This window comes from Chenopodium album, chromosome 20 (genome assembly GCF_948465745.1).
Source record: "Chenopodium album chromosome 20, dcCheAlbu1.1, whole genome shotgun sequence".
Classification (NCBI taxonomy): Eukaryota; Viridiplantae; Streptophyta; class Magnoliopsida; order Caryophyllales; family Amaranthaceae; genus Chenopodium; species Chenopodium album.
This window is the reverse complement of record NC_137853.1, coordinates 36735063-36748225: the sequence shown is the minus strand read 5'-3', so window position 1 is coordinate 36748225 and position 13163 is coordinate 36735063.

Genomic DNA, 13163 nt, shown 5'->3' with positions numbered 1-13163 from the left:
AGAACATGCCCCAAGGTGGGCACCTAGATATATAAACTTTTCTGTACGCACATAGAATTCTTCAGAAAAATATTCTAACACTTTTGCCTTCTGTTTTTGCAGCGGAGGCGTACGCTATGCTTGACTCGGCCCAAAAAGCGGAGGTTGAGATGTCCGAGGTGGACTTGGCCAGATACAAGGCTCGCTTCAAGATGTACGAGCAACTCAAAGAGGTAAACACTTAGCTTATTTTTTGAATTTCTCATTTCTTAATGCGTCCGCTCTGCTATATTGGAAGGAGCCTACTTCCTGAGTTTGCACGGACGCTCTATGTCCGTTCATGCATGCTGACAGGGAGCTCCTTTCCCAAATCGCACGGACGCCATCAAATTGTTCTGACTTGGTGTTTTTGCAGACCTCCTCTTCCACCCCGAAGGCCAGGCGGAAGCAGCCGGCCACGTCCACTCCTGATGCGAACGCATCCAAGAGGAGAAAGACGGTTGCTTCCAAGACGTCTTCTCAAGCAGCGGCCATGGCAAAGTCGCAGACTGCTACAACGCAGTCTAAAGGAGAACAACCCCGGCTGACACAAAGCGGGGCCTCCAAGCCCACGGAACCTGTTGCTGGTCAGGTCCGTGAGGAGTCCGTCCCTTCGGACGGTGGGGATAGGTTAACCCCAGAACAAATGACCGGTCGCTGGATCGGGACGGTGCTGGTCAACCCACCGTCCAGCGACGCTGAAGGGAGCCGTCCGGAAGAGGAGGAAGCTCCTTTACCGCCTCCTCCCACCAACCGTTCTCCTCCAACCTTCTCCACTGGTTAGCCATCTTTTTCCTCACTTTTTATAAGTCTGTTGTAAAATTCAGCTAACTTCTCTTACACGGTCGTCCGCAGATATATCAGAGGAGATGCAGTTGAGGGTACCCGGCCAGTCACTGACTGGCGCGGACAGGAAGGCCATGCGCGAGGCCATGGTTCGCGCGGTCCCACAAGCGCAGCGTGATAAGCTGCGGGGGATCAACGAAGGCTTCCTCGGCCCCATGCTGAACTGCAGTGCCGAGGTAGACTTCTATCTCCTTATGTTTTTGCTCTCCAACACTTAGCCAACTTTTTATATTTTTGACTGAGTTTCTTCCTTCTGTCCGCAGCTCTTCCTCCGTTTGAACGCCTTCCTAGATTGGAAGGACAAGGAGAATGAACGGTTGAAGAACGCTTGGATTGAAATCAGGAAAGCTGAGGACGCTGTAACTGGGACGGCCGCCGTCCAAAGGGTACACTTTGAGACCCAAATAACCGCGCTGTCCGACAAAGCGGCGCGGCAAACAGAGGACCTGGTCAAACTGGGCCAGGCACTCGAACAGGAGTCCTTGGCCAGGGAGGCCATGAGGGTTGAGAGGGACGAGGCCGTCCTGGAAAAGGAAAAATGGCGGTTGGGCTTCGAGGCGTCCGAGGCCCTGAAGAGCGAACTGAAGATGGCACAAGCCAACCTTAAGTCTGCGCTAGATGAAGCGGACGCGTTGAAGGCCGAGGTGGAAACCCTAAAGAAGTCCCTTGCGGACTATGAGGAGCAACTTAAAACTCCTCGGCCGATCAGCGTTGAAGAAGTCATCCGCATCGAGCAAAATGCAGAAGACAGGCTTAAGGCATACTTCTATGATGCCTTCAACTTGATGGTGGACGAAGGTGAAGCCGCCTACTACGAGGAACGCTTCAAAAAGCGGCTTCAGTACGTCTGCCTTAAAGAAGAGGCAAGGAAGGCCGGCATGCCTCCTCCAGAACTAGTAGTTACTTCCCCCGAGTCCGGAGAGGACGGGGATGAGGAGGAGGAGGAGGCGGACAAGAAGGCTGCCCCGGCCAAGGACGCCAAGATAGCGGAGGAGCCTGCCACAGATAACACGGCTAAGTAGAGCTCAGGTCCTCCAGCAGCCGTCTGCTCAGCTTTCCTTTTCTTTTTCAGCTTACTGTGTACTTAGTTTATTTTGTACTTTTTTTTTTTTTTTTTTTTTTTTTTTTTTTTTTTTTTGAGGCCGCCTGTACAAGCGGTTATGTAAGCATTTCGGCCGCCTTTGTGCGGTCTTATTAATGAAAGCTTTGTCCGCCTTATGGCGGCTCTTACTTCTGTTTCATACTTGGCAATTTTTTGCAAATTTTATGCTTTTTGCAAGTTTTCCGTACGTCTCAGTATTATGCCTTTTCGTACGCTTCTAGGGGTATGCCCCTTTATTCGGTGTTCGCCTAGTCCATTTTCTAAGTGGTTTGATTAACTTGGTAGTTTTTATGCCTTAAAAGGGCATGACGGCTAGCAGGTTAATCAAATCATAGTAATGATTGCCCTTGGGCTAGGTGAAGCACCGAATTAATTTAATCGGCCGTTCGGCTATCATTGTACGAGTGGTCCGTTGAATCTATCGCTCGGACGTACCCTAGAAATCCTGAGTATTATCTCAACTCAGAGATTCCTTGATTGGCCGGGCTAAATGCCTAGGTATGCCCTTGCCCTATTTATAAAGGACACTTGTTCTCTACACAAGTTCGGGATACCTTGCCTCAATCGTCCGCCTAGATTTGGGCGGACGCATTGATCTCTGAATTAAATCAGCTTCTTTTTTTTTTTTTTTTTTTTTTGTGTGTGGCCGAGTTGCTATATTGGGAGCAACCTTGCTTCCTTTTTGATTCGGCCATTCAAAAAGAATGATAGGCCGTGTTACTACATTGGAAGCAACTTTGCTTCCTTGTTAACTCGGCCATTCAAAAAGAATGGTAGGCCGCGTTACTTTATTGGAAGCAACCTTGCTTCCTTATTAACTCGGCCTTTAAACATAAAAACAACAAACAATTCAACAATGCCTGACTTTCATTAATTTTTGTCAAAAGTACATTGTTGTGGCCGTACGACTTTAATTACAAGGCTCGGTCAGTAGACCTAGCTGTATAAACAGCTTTTTGGCTAAGTACTTAAAGAAACCAAGCTCAAACATGATACTTTTTCAAGTTATCAGTGTTCCATGTCCGTGGGATCTGACGGCCATCAATTGCCTCAAGGCGATATGTGCCGTCTCGGACTTCTTCCCTGATTCTGTACGGTCCCTCCCAGTTTGGAGTCAACTTGCCGTCCTCATTGGCACGACCAACAGCTTCCATTTTTCTCAACACTAGATCCCCCATCTTGAGCGGCCGCTTAGACACTCGGCGGTTATATGCCCTTGTCATCCTTAGGCGATAAATTTCATGCCTAAGCGCCGCATTGCCCCTAGCTTCCGGAAGGAAATCTAGGGCGGTCTTCATGGCCTCCCAATTGGCCGATTCATCATAAAGCATTACCCGCAAAGTGGGCTCATACATTTCAATTGGGAGTACGGCCTCAGCTCCATAGACCAAAAAGAATGGAGTCTCCCCTGTAGAACTCTTTGCTGTTGTCCGTATGGACCATAGTACATTGACCAGCTCGTCTGCCCATAGGCCGCCTGCTTTTTCAAGCCTGCGCTTGATCCCATTTGCAATCAACTTGTTATAGGCCTCAACTTGACCATTGGCTTGTGGTCGGCCGACCGAGGCAAAGCAATGGGTAATGCCTTGGTCGCCCAGCCATTCTTTGAGTTGACGCGTCTCAAATTGGGGTCCATTGTCGAACACCATTGACTGAGGCACCCCATACCGAGTGATAATGCTTTTCCAAATGAAGGCTGACACATCCGTCCATTTAATGCCCCGGACGGCCTCAGCTTCAACCCATTTGGTGAAGTAGTCTACTGCCACCAATACATACCGTCTCTGGCCGGATGCAGGAGTATACGGTCCCAAAATGTCCATGCCCCATTTGGCAAAGGGGAGTGGACTACTGATGGCTGATAGGCTATTTGCTGGACGATGAATAAGGGTTGAAAATTTCTGGCACTTGTCACATTTTTTCACCATTTTCATGGCGTCCGATTTTAGGCTCGGCCAGTAATATCCCAACTGTGTCGCCTTTTCAGCTAAGGCTCGGCCTCCAATATGCGAACCACAATGCCCCTGATGAAGGTCATCCAACACATCATGCCCTCTTTCGGGAGTTATACATTTAAGGTAAGGCTTCACAAAGGCTCTTTTGAATAGCTCTCCGTCCTTCATCTCAAACCAGGCCGCCTTCCTCTTCAATAGCCAACCTTCTTTCGGATCGTCCGGAAGTATTCCATCCCTTAAGTAGGAAATGATTCCGTCCATCCAGGTTGAACTTCTATCTATTATATGAACGGGCTCGGCATCAATGCTCCTTTTTTCCTTTACCTCCCAATACACTGATCTAGGAGTATCACATGACGCCGAGGAAGCCAATTTGGAGAGGGCGTCCGCTTGATGATTCTCTGAACGGGGAACTTGCTTGAGAGAGAAAAGCTCTAGGCCTTCGGCCTCATTTTTAACTAGCTGCATGTACTTCATCATGGCCGGCTCCCTGGCCTCAAAGCCACCATTGACCTGATGGACTATTAGCCGGGAGTCCGAGCATACTTCAATTTTGGTTGCCCCGGCCGCTTTACACATCCTTAGGCCGGCCAACAATGCTTCGTACTCAGCTTCATTGTTTGACGCTTGGAACTGAAACCTCAACGCGTACTCATACTTGTCTCCCTCAGGAGATTCACATATAATACCAGCGCCACACCCGGTCGCTGTTGCACTACCATCCACAAACACTTTCCAAACTCGGTCCCCGGCCGGCTGAAGATCAGGCCGTGTCATTTCAGCCAAAAAATCTGCAAAGGCTTGCCCCTTGATTGCCTTCCTTGGCTCAAATACAAGGTCAAAACCTCTGAGCTCTAAGGCCCACTTGAGCATGCGGCCGCTTGCCTCCAAAGTTGAGAACGGCTTCTTCAAGGGTTGGTCTGTATAGACCACGATTGAATGTGTTAAAAAATATGGCCGCAGCTTCTTAGATGCCATGTACAAGGCCAGGCCAAATTTTTCAATTGGAGGGTACTTCAGCTCAGCATTGTGAAGTACATGGCTGATAAAATACACTGGGACCTGATGGCCGTCTCTTTCAGCGAGAAGGACGGCACTTAGAGAGTGTTCAGAGATGGCAAGGTAGATGTATAGTTTCTCATTCTTGAACGGACTGACGAGGCGAGGCAATGTATGCAAGTGATTTTTCAACTGTACAAATGCTTCCTCGGCCTCCTCTGTCCACTCGAACATGGCTTTCTTCTTTATGGTTTGAAAAAAGTAACGGCACTTATCCCCTGACCTTGACAAAAATCTTCCAAGGGCTGCTAAACAACCGGTCAGTCTTTGCACTTCCTTGACTGTTCTTGGAGACTTCATGTCAAGGACGGCTTGAATTTTTTCAGGGTTGGCCTCGATTCCACGTTGATCAATCAAAAATCCGAGAAACTTGCCGGACTCAACACCAAATACACACTTCTTTGGATTTAACATCATCTTATGCCGCCTGAGTTCGGCGAACGTTTCTCGTAGATCCTTGAGATGGTCGGCCGGCTCTTTTGACTTGACAATCATGTCATCAATGTACGCCTCCATGTTACGGCCGATCTGGTCTCTGAAGACTGTATTAACCAGCCTCTGAAATGTAGCAGGGGCATTCTTGAGGCCGAATGGCATAACCTTGTAACAGTACAACCCCTGCTCGGTCACAAACGCTGTTTTCTCTTGATCTTCTTCCCACAAAGGAATTTGATGGAATCCGGAGTATGCGTCCATGAAGCTCATGAGGGCGTGTCCGGCTGTAGAGTCAACCAAGCGGTCGATCTTAGGCAAGGGGAAACTATCCTTAGGACACGCCTTGTTCAAGTCCGTGTAATCCACGCACATCCTCCAAGTCCCATTCGGCTTTTTCACAAGAACTACATTGGCCACCCAATCTGGGTAAGAGCATTGCCGAATGAAACCGGCGTCCAGCAGCTTTTTTACCTCTGCTGCGGCCGCCTGATTCCTTTCTTCTCCGTGATTTCTCTTCTTCTGGCGGATAGGCTTTATCAAAGGATTCACGGCCAACTTGTGCACGGCCAGGTCAGGGCTTATTCCTGGCATTTCACCAACTTCAAATGCAAACACATCTTTGAATTCTCTTAACAGCCGCACTAACTCATCCCCAAGCAATTCCAAGGCTATAGTGCCGACACTAACTGTCCGTTCTGGGTGGTTGGAGTCAAGCACTATATCCTGGTGGCTGCCGGCCGGCTGGGGCCTCAACTCATCTGGCCGGCCGACAGTCATTAGTTGCTAGGCTTCCTCTGTCCTGGTCGCCTTACGCTTCTGGCCGACCTGGTATGCTGGGAGTGAGGCTCCTTCCTCCTTTACCTCGGACAACTTTGGGCCGCGTGCTGTTGGCTTCACGGCCAGCTGATTACATTCCTTGGCCATTTTCTGACTTCCTTGAATTGTTCCGATTTTTCCGTCTGACCTTTCAAACTTGAGCAACATCAAGTGAGGCACTATGACCGCCTTGGCTGCATTGAGAGTAGGGCGGCCAAGGATTACGTTGTACCCAGTCAACTCTTTTACCACAAGGAAACGGACGACCATGTCTCTTCCTTCCCCCTTCTGCCCGAAACGGATGGGAAGGTCAATCCGTCCGACTGGATGAATGATATTCCCCCCAAATCCTACTAAAGGATGAGTTATATCTTGGAGAGCATCTTCTGGGAAGCTTAAATTCCTCAAGGCAGAGAGACTTATGATATCGGCCGAACTGCCCGTATCAATCAATACCCGTCCCACCTTCAAATTTGCTATTTTCATTACAAAGACCATGGGATCATTGTGCAAAGCTCTGACCTCACCACGGTCAGCTTCACTTATGATCACTTCAGGAAATGGCTCGGCTTTAACAACGTCCATTTGCATCACTTTTGACAGGTTTCGAGCGTCCTGCTTGATTCCTTTCATGGTAGGGCCGCCTGAGGCAAAGCCTCCTGATATGACGGCCACAAAACCTGAATCAGTGCTATTCCCATCATCTTCCTTGTCATTTTTCTTTTCGCTTTGTTGCTTTTTCTCGGACGTGTTGTCTGTCCGCTTGAAGGTGAATTTGGATTTGGTCACATAGGGTTTCAGTAGACCCTTGTCGGCCAACTTATCCAACAGTCTCTTCAAATTGATACACTCATTCGTGTCATGACCCACATCCTTGTGGTAATGACAATACTTGTTTTTGTTCCTGTACTGGGCTGAGCCTCTCAGAGGCTGAGGCTTCTCAAACTCAAACTTGTCTTTTATCTCCATCAAAATAGAGTACCCATCCTTGTTGAACTCATACTGAGGCTCGTATGTCTTGGTTTTCTTTGACTTGGGTTGCTGGTCATCAGCTACCCAGATTTCTTTTCTTTTGTTTCTTTCTTTCTTTCGACCGGCCGAGTCTTGCCGAGAAGATTGTTTCTTCTCAGCCCCCTTGGCCGGCTGTTCTGATTTGGTGAGCGAACAAAAATCCGCGGCCTCAATATAGGCTTCGGCTTCCCGCAACACACCTGCGTATGACCGAATCTTTTTTCTTACCAAATCAAACTTAAAACCATTATGCCTTAATCCCCGGAGAAATTCTGAGTAAGCCATTTCGTCCGGAAGATTATGAATTTGGGCTTTTTCTTGGTTAAACCTTTGGACGTACGAACGTAGTCCTTCATTCTTTTCTTGGACAATTGTAGCCAAGTTGAGACTTGTCTTTCTTGGTGGGATGTTGTATGAGAAGTTTCCCACAAACAACAAACTGAGGGTGGTAAAGCAATTGATGCACCCGGCTGGGAGGCTGTTAAACCAATCCTGAGCTACCCCTTTGAGAGTGGCCGGAAAGCATCTACACCATGTAGCATCATCTACACTTTGCAAGTACATCAGATTCCTGTACGAGGTAACATGCTCTTCTGGGTTGCCCGTACCATCATAGGCACCCACTAGTACACTCTTGACTTTTGCTGGTTGAGGAGATGCTAATATGTCTTGCGAAAACGGAGGCGGCTTATCTCCCAAATTCAACAAACGCATCTGCCAGTCAATGGGCTGAGGCTGAGCGGACGTTCCAGCCAGGTAGGGAGTCTGGCCGAACATCTGACCATACGGCCCATTTTGCCCAAAAACTTGGGGAGTTGGTTGCATCCACCCATTGAGTACCTGAGGGGGCTGATATGGCAACGGCTGAACTGGTCGGGGAGTAATAGTATGACTCTTGCTAGAAGCAGCCGTGTTGGTGTATTGGGAGAAAGATTGGTTGGAGACTCCCTCCGGCATGGTTGGGGTAGAGGCCGTGTCAGAGTATGCGGCCCTCTCCCTTTGTTTGTGCCGAATGTAATCCCTTGCATCCTTAAAACGCTGGGACGGTTCAGCCTCTACTCTTTTTGGCTGTCTGCCCTTCCCCCCAGCCGACTGTGTTTTCGCCAGCAGGTCAGAGAAATTGGTCCGAGGGACTCGGGGAGATCTTCCGTGCGGACGACGGAATGGGGTATTACCAGCATCGGTTGCATTGGTCTTGTTGTTTGCTTTCTTAGAGATACTTCCTCCCCCTTTTTGCTGGACAGCCGCTAACTCCTTGCGGAGCTTAGTCAGCTCGGCCATTAAAGCAGCCGGGGAAGGTTGTTCGGCCTCTTCAAATGAGGCGGTCAAAGGATTGCTTGAGTGTATGGTAGTATGTATGTCCTCTACATATCCATCTTCGCCTGGACGAGGTCCAGAATTAGGTGCCTGACCGTCTATTGCCATAACGGACGAGTATCCCCACAGACGGCGCCAGATGTTTCGGGGTTTTTTGTGATTCCCTCGGATACTGGTCACGCTCTGCTGGCAATGAGACTCGGACACCTGCAAAATAACGAATATTCCGGTGTACGGAATATTCGCCTCCGACGCTCAAGTTAGTGAACGGAAACGGAAAAGGCTAGAGAGAGAAAGTAGAGAGAAGTTGGAGCTTTTTGATGCTCTGTATTTATGTTATGTCACAAAATCCCCCTCCCATCATAAATGATTGGGGTATTTATAGGGGTGAGAACATGTACCCCTCTAGGGTTTATACCCTAGAATTTCGTGACATGATTGGCTGCGCAATCAGAAGTCGCCACGTGTCGTAAGGGGCGCCGTTTTACGGCTTTCAAGGTTTTCTCGGGATTTGGGCCTGAGGTCATCAGGGCCCTTTTCTCTTTCTGATTTTAGCATTGGGGCATTTAGAGATGGCTGACATGTGTCACTATGACCAGTGGACACGTGTCACATTCTCATAGGGCCACGTGTCACCTGTTTATTGGGCCACGTGTCACTATGAGATTGGGCCACGTACCTGGGGTATTTTTACCCTAAACAATAGGTATTGATGATATGTGTTTCCAATGATAGAGCATTAATTATATACTCTCATGTTTCGTAGGATGTATATTTTGCTTTCTGATAGAGGCGGCAAATAGCCCACTTGGATATGATTTGATTAGGGTCGAATTAGTATATAATCATTTGAGTAAGTTGCCTTAGTTAAAAATACTAAAATTAGTCATATTTAAGTGTGTTGCAAAATGAAAATGAGCTTTTCAATTAAACTTTAATCTTATTTAATTATGACAATAACTTATGGAAATGACCTCTTGATATTACATAGATGGGGATTGAGTTACATAGCTCATGGATATGATACGCGTCTTGTGCAATTGAAAGTGTAGCGCATTTTGTTACTCAATCAGCTCACTTGCACAATAGACATAGCTATTGTTACAGAAAAGAGTATTTACAACGACCTCAATGTATGTGTGAAGTGTGAAGCTTTGTGATATGTATAACATAGTCTATTGATCTCAAGATCTATGCTTGGTTCTGTCCAATCTACGTGCAAATGGTTCGTTAAAAATGTTTGTTGCACTTGAGATCAGATCGAGTTATGGCTGGTTGCGTTTGATACTGTTTTTCACTAAGCTAAGCCATACCGTCAGATCAGCCTACAACGAGGAAGCCCCAGTTTCTCACCGTGAGAAACAAATTCGTTTCTCATGGGGGCATTTTTGTGAATAAATCAACAACTTTTTCAACTTTATTCAACTGTGGAACCCACAACATTGAAAAAGTCGTTGATTTATTCACAAAAATGCCCCCATGAGAAACAAATTTCGTTTCTCACCGTGAGAAACAGGGAATTTCCCGCCTAGAATGCTACAGATACAAGGTCAAATTTGTATGTTGCTGATACTAGTCGTCTGTTTCCCCTTTTCTGATTTGTTTTGTTTCTGGTTCTTATGAGCCTTTACTGTTAACCTTGAAGAGGCTCCCAAAACAATGTTCAAAATCTCAAACCTTCCATATTATAAGTTGCTTTATTTTATCTTTAAAACATGTTTATATAATAGTGTATTAAAAAGATTGAAGTAGGAGATTGACTTTGGTTTTATGAAGATTCTATTTATTTTGGGAAGTTTTGTAGGACAAATCTAATTTTAGAAAGTACTTCATGGAAACTACGACAATATTTTGATCACGATGAAGAAAAAGATGATGACTTTGAAGATAATTATGAGGAAGCTTATCAAATCTAGCTATACTTAGTATTTAAAATAACAACCATCAAAAACATTTGTGAAATCCTCTTGTGATCTCCCAACCCACCCTTTTTTAAGTGCAATCCTATTTATCAAACTCTATAATGAAAGTAATGATGTTATGTTTTTTTTTTTTTTTTTTTTTTCACATTACCCACAATTAGGATAGGTCAACACTCACTTCTATTATTCCTCTTAACTTTTCATATCTTATTTAATTAACATATATAGAAGAAAAAAAAACATATAATTTTTTGGTTTTTAGAGAGCCACAAGACCCTAAGGATCTTCTAGAACCAGAAGGAAATCTCTAACCACTTGAACAATCCCTCACTCTCAAGGAAAAAAAAAAAACACACACACACACACACACACACTGACACACACACACACACACATTTAGTGTATAGTTTTTATCCCAATTTTATTTTCAACAACCCGTGCATTGCACGGGTCAAAAGCTTGGATTATAGCCTTCGATTTTGTATTTTTTTAACCTTTTTTCGCCCGAAAATAAAAATTGTCAAGATGTTTACCAAGGTCCCTAATACCTTCCAGGAGTCCAATTGGGTCGGTGGAACCATCTCATATGTCCTAAAAAGGTCATTTTACCAATTCGAAACTTGCACCGATTTCGTAAACTCAAGCCTACCACGGACGTTTATGACAACATTTAATGATCATATATGGTTTCAAATGGCATTATATGAGCCCGAAATGTATCCCTTATGGTTTCAAAGCTTTTTGCAACCGGACCCCCAAACCTCAAATTCCTCAAAAAGCGTGGATTATAGCCTTCAATTTTGTAATTTTTTGACCTTTTTTCGCCCGAAAATAAAAATTGTCGAGATGTTTACCATGGTCCCTAATATCCTTCGGGAGTCAAATTGGGTCGGTGGAACCATCTTATATGCCCTTAAACGGATTACCCGTTCTCAACTTGCACCGATTTCGTAAACTCAAGCCTACCATGGACGTTTATAACAACATATAATGATCATATATGGTTTCAAACGGCATTATATGACCCCGAGATGTATCCCTTTTGGTTTCAAGGCCTTTCGCCACCGGGCCCTGAAATTTCCTCAATAAGCGTGGATTATAAGCATTTGATTTTGTAATTTTTTTTTTACCTTTTTCCGCCCGAAAATAAAAATTGTCGAGATGTTTACCATGGTCCCTAATATCCTCCGGGAGTCAAATTGGGTCGGTGGAACCATCCAATATGCCCTTAAATGGTCATTTTACCCGTTCACAACTTGCACCGATTTCGTAAACTCAAGCCTACTATCGACGTTTATGACAACATATAATGATCATATATGGTTTCAAACGGCATTATATGACCCCGAATGTATCCCTTTTGTTTTCAAGACCTTTCGCCACCGAGCTCCAAAACCTCAAATTTTCATTAAAAAGCATGGATTATAAGCCTTCCATTTTATAATTATTTGACCTTTTTCCGCCCAGAAATTAAAACTGACGAGATGTTGAGCATGGTCCTTAATACTCTCTGGGAGTCCATTTGGGTCGGTGGAACCATCCAATATCTTTAAAATGGTCACTTTATCCGTTCGCAACTTGCACTGGTTTCGTAAACTCAAGCCTACCACGGACGTTTATGACTAAATATAATGATCATATATGGTTTCAAATGGCATTATATGACCCCGAAATGTATCCCTTATGGTTTCAAAGCTTTTCGCAATCGGACCCCGAAACCTCAAATTCCTCAAAAAGCGTGGATTATAGCCTTCAATTTTATAATTTTTTGACCTTTTTTCGCCCGGAAATAAAAATTATCGAGATGTTTACCATGGTCCCTAATATCCTTCGGGAGTCAAATTGGGTCGGTGGAACCATCCTATATGCCCTTAAACGGATTACCCATTCTCAACATGCACCGATTTCGTAAACTCAAGCCTACCATGGAGGTTTATGACAACATATAATGATCATATATGGTTTCAAACGGCATTATATGACCCCGATATGTATCTCTTTGTGTTTCAAGGTCTTTCGCCACTAGGCCCCAAAACCTCATTTTAACAAAAAGCGTGGATTATAGCCTTTGATTTTGTAATTTTTTGACCTTTTTCCGCCCGAAAATAAAAATTGCCGACATGTTTAGCATGGTCCCTAATACCCTCTGGGAGTCCAATTGGATCGGTGGAACCATCCAATATGTCCTGAAACAGTCATTTTACCCGTTCGCAACTTGCACCGATTTCGTAAACTCAAGCTTACCACGGACGTTTATGACAACATATAATGATCATTTATGGTTTCAAACGGCATTATATGACCCCGAAATGTATCCCTTAGGGTTTCAAAGCTTTCCGCAACCGGTCCCCGAAACCTCAAATTCCTCAAAAAGCATGGATTATAACCTTCAATTTTGTAATTTTTTAACCTTTTTTCGCCCAGAAATAAAAATTATAGAGATGTTTACCATGGTCCCTAACATCCTCAGTGAGTCAAATTGGGTCAGCAGAACCATGCATCCAATATGCCCTTAAACAGTCATTTTACCCGTTCACAACTTGCACCGATTTCGTAAACTTAAGCCTACCTCGGACGTTTATGACAACATATAATGAACATATATGGTTTCAAACGACATCATATGACCCCTAGATGTATCCCTTTGAGTTTCAAGGCTTTACGCCATCGGGCCCCGAAACC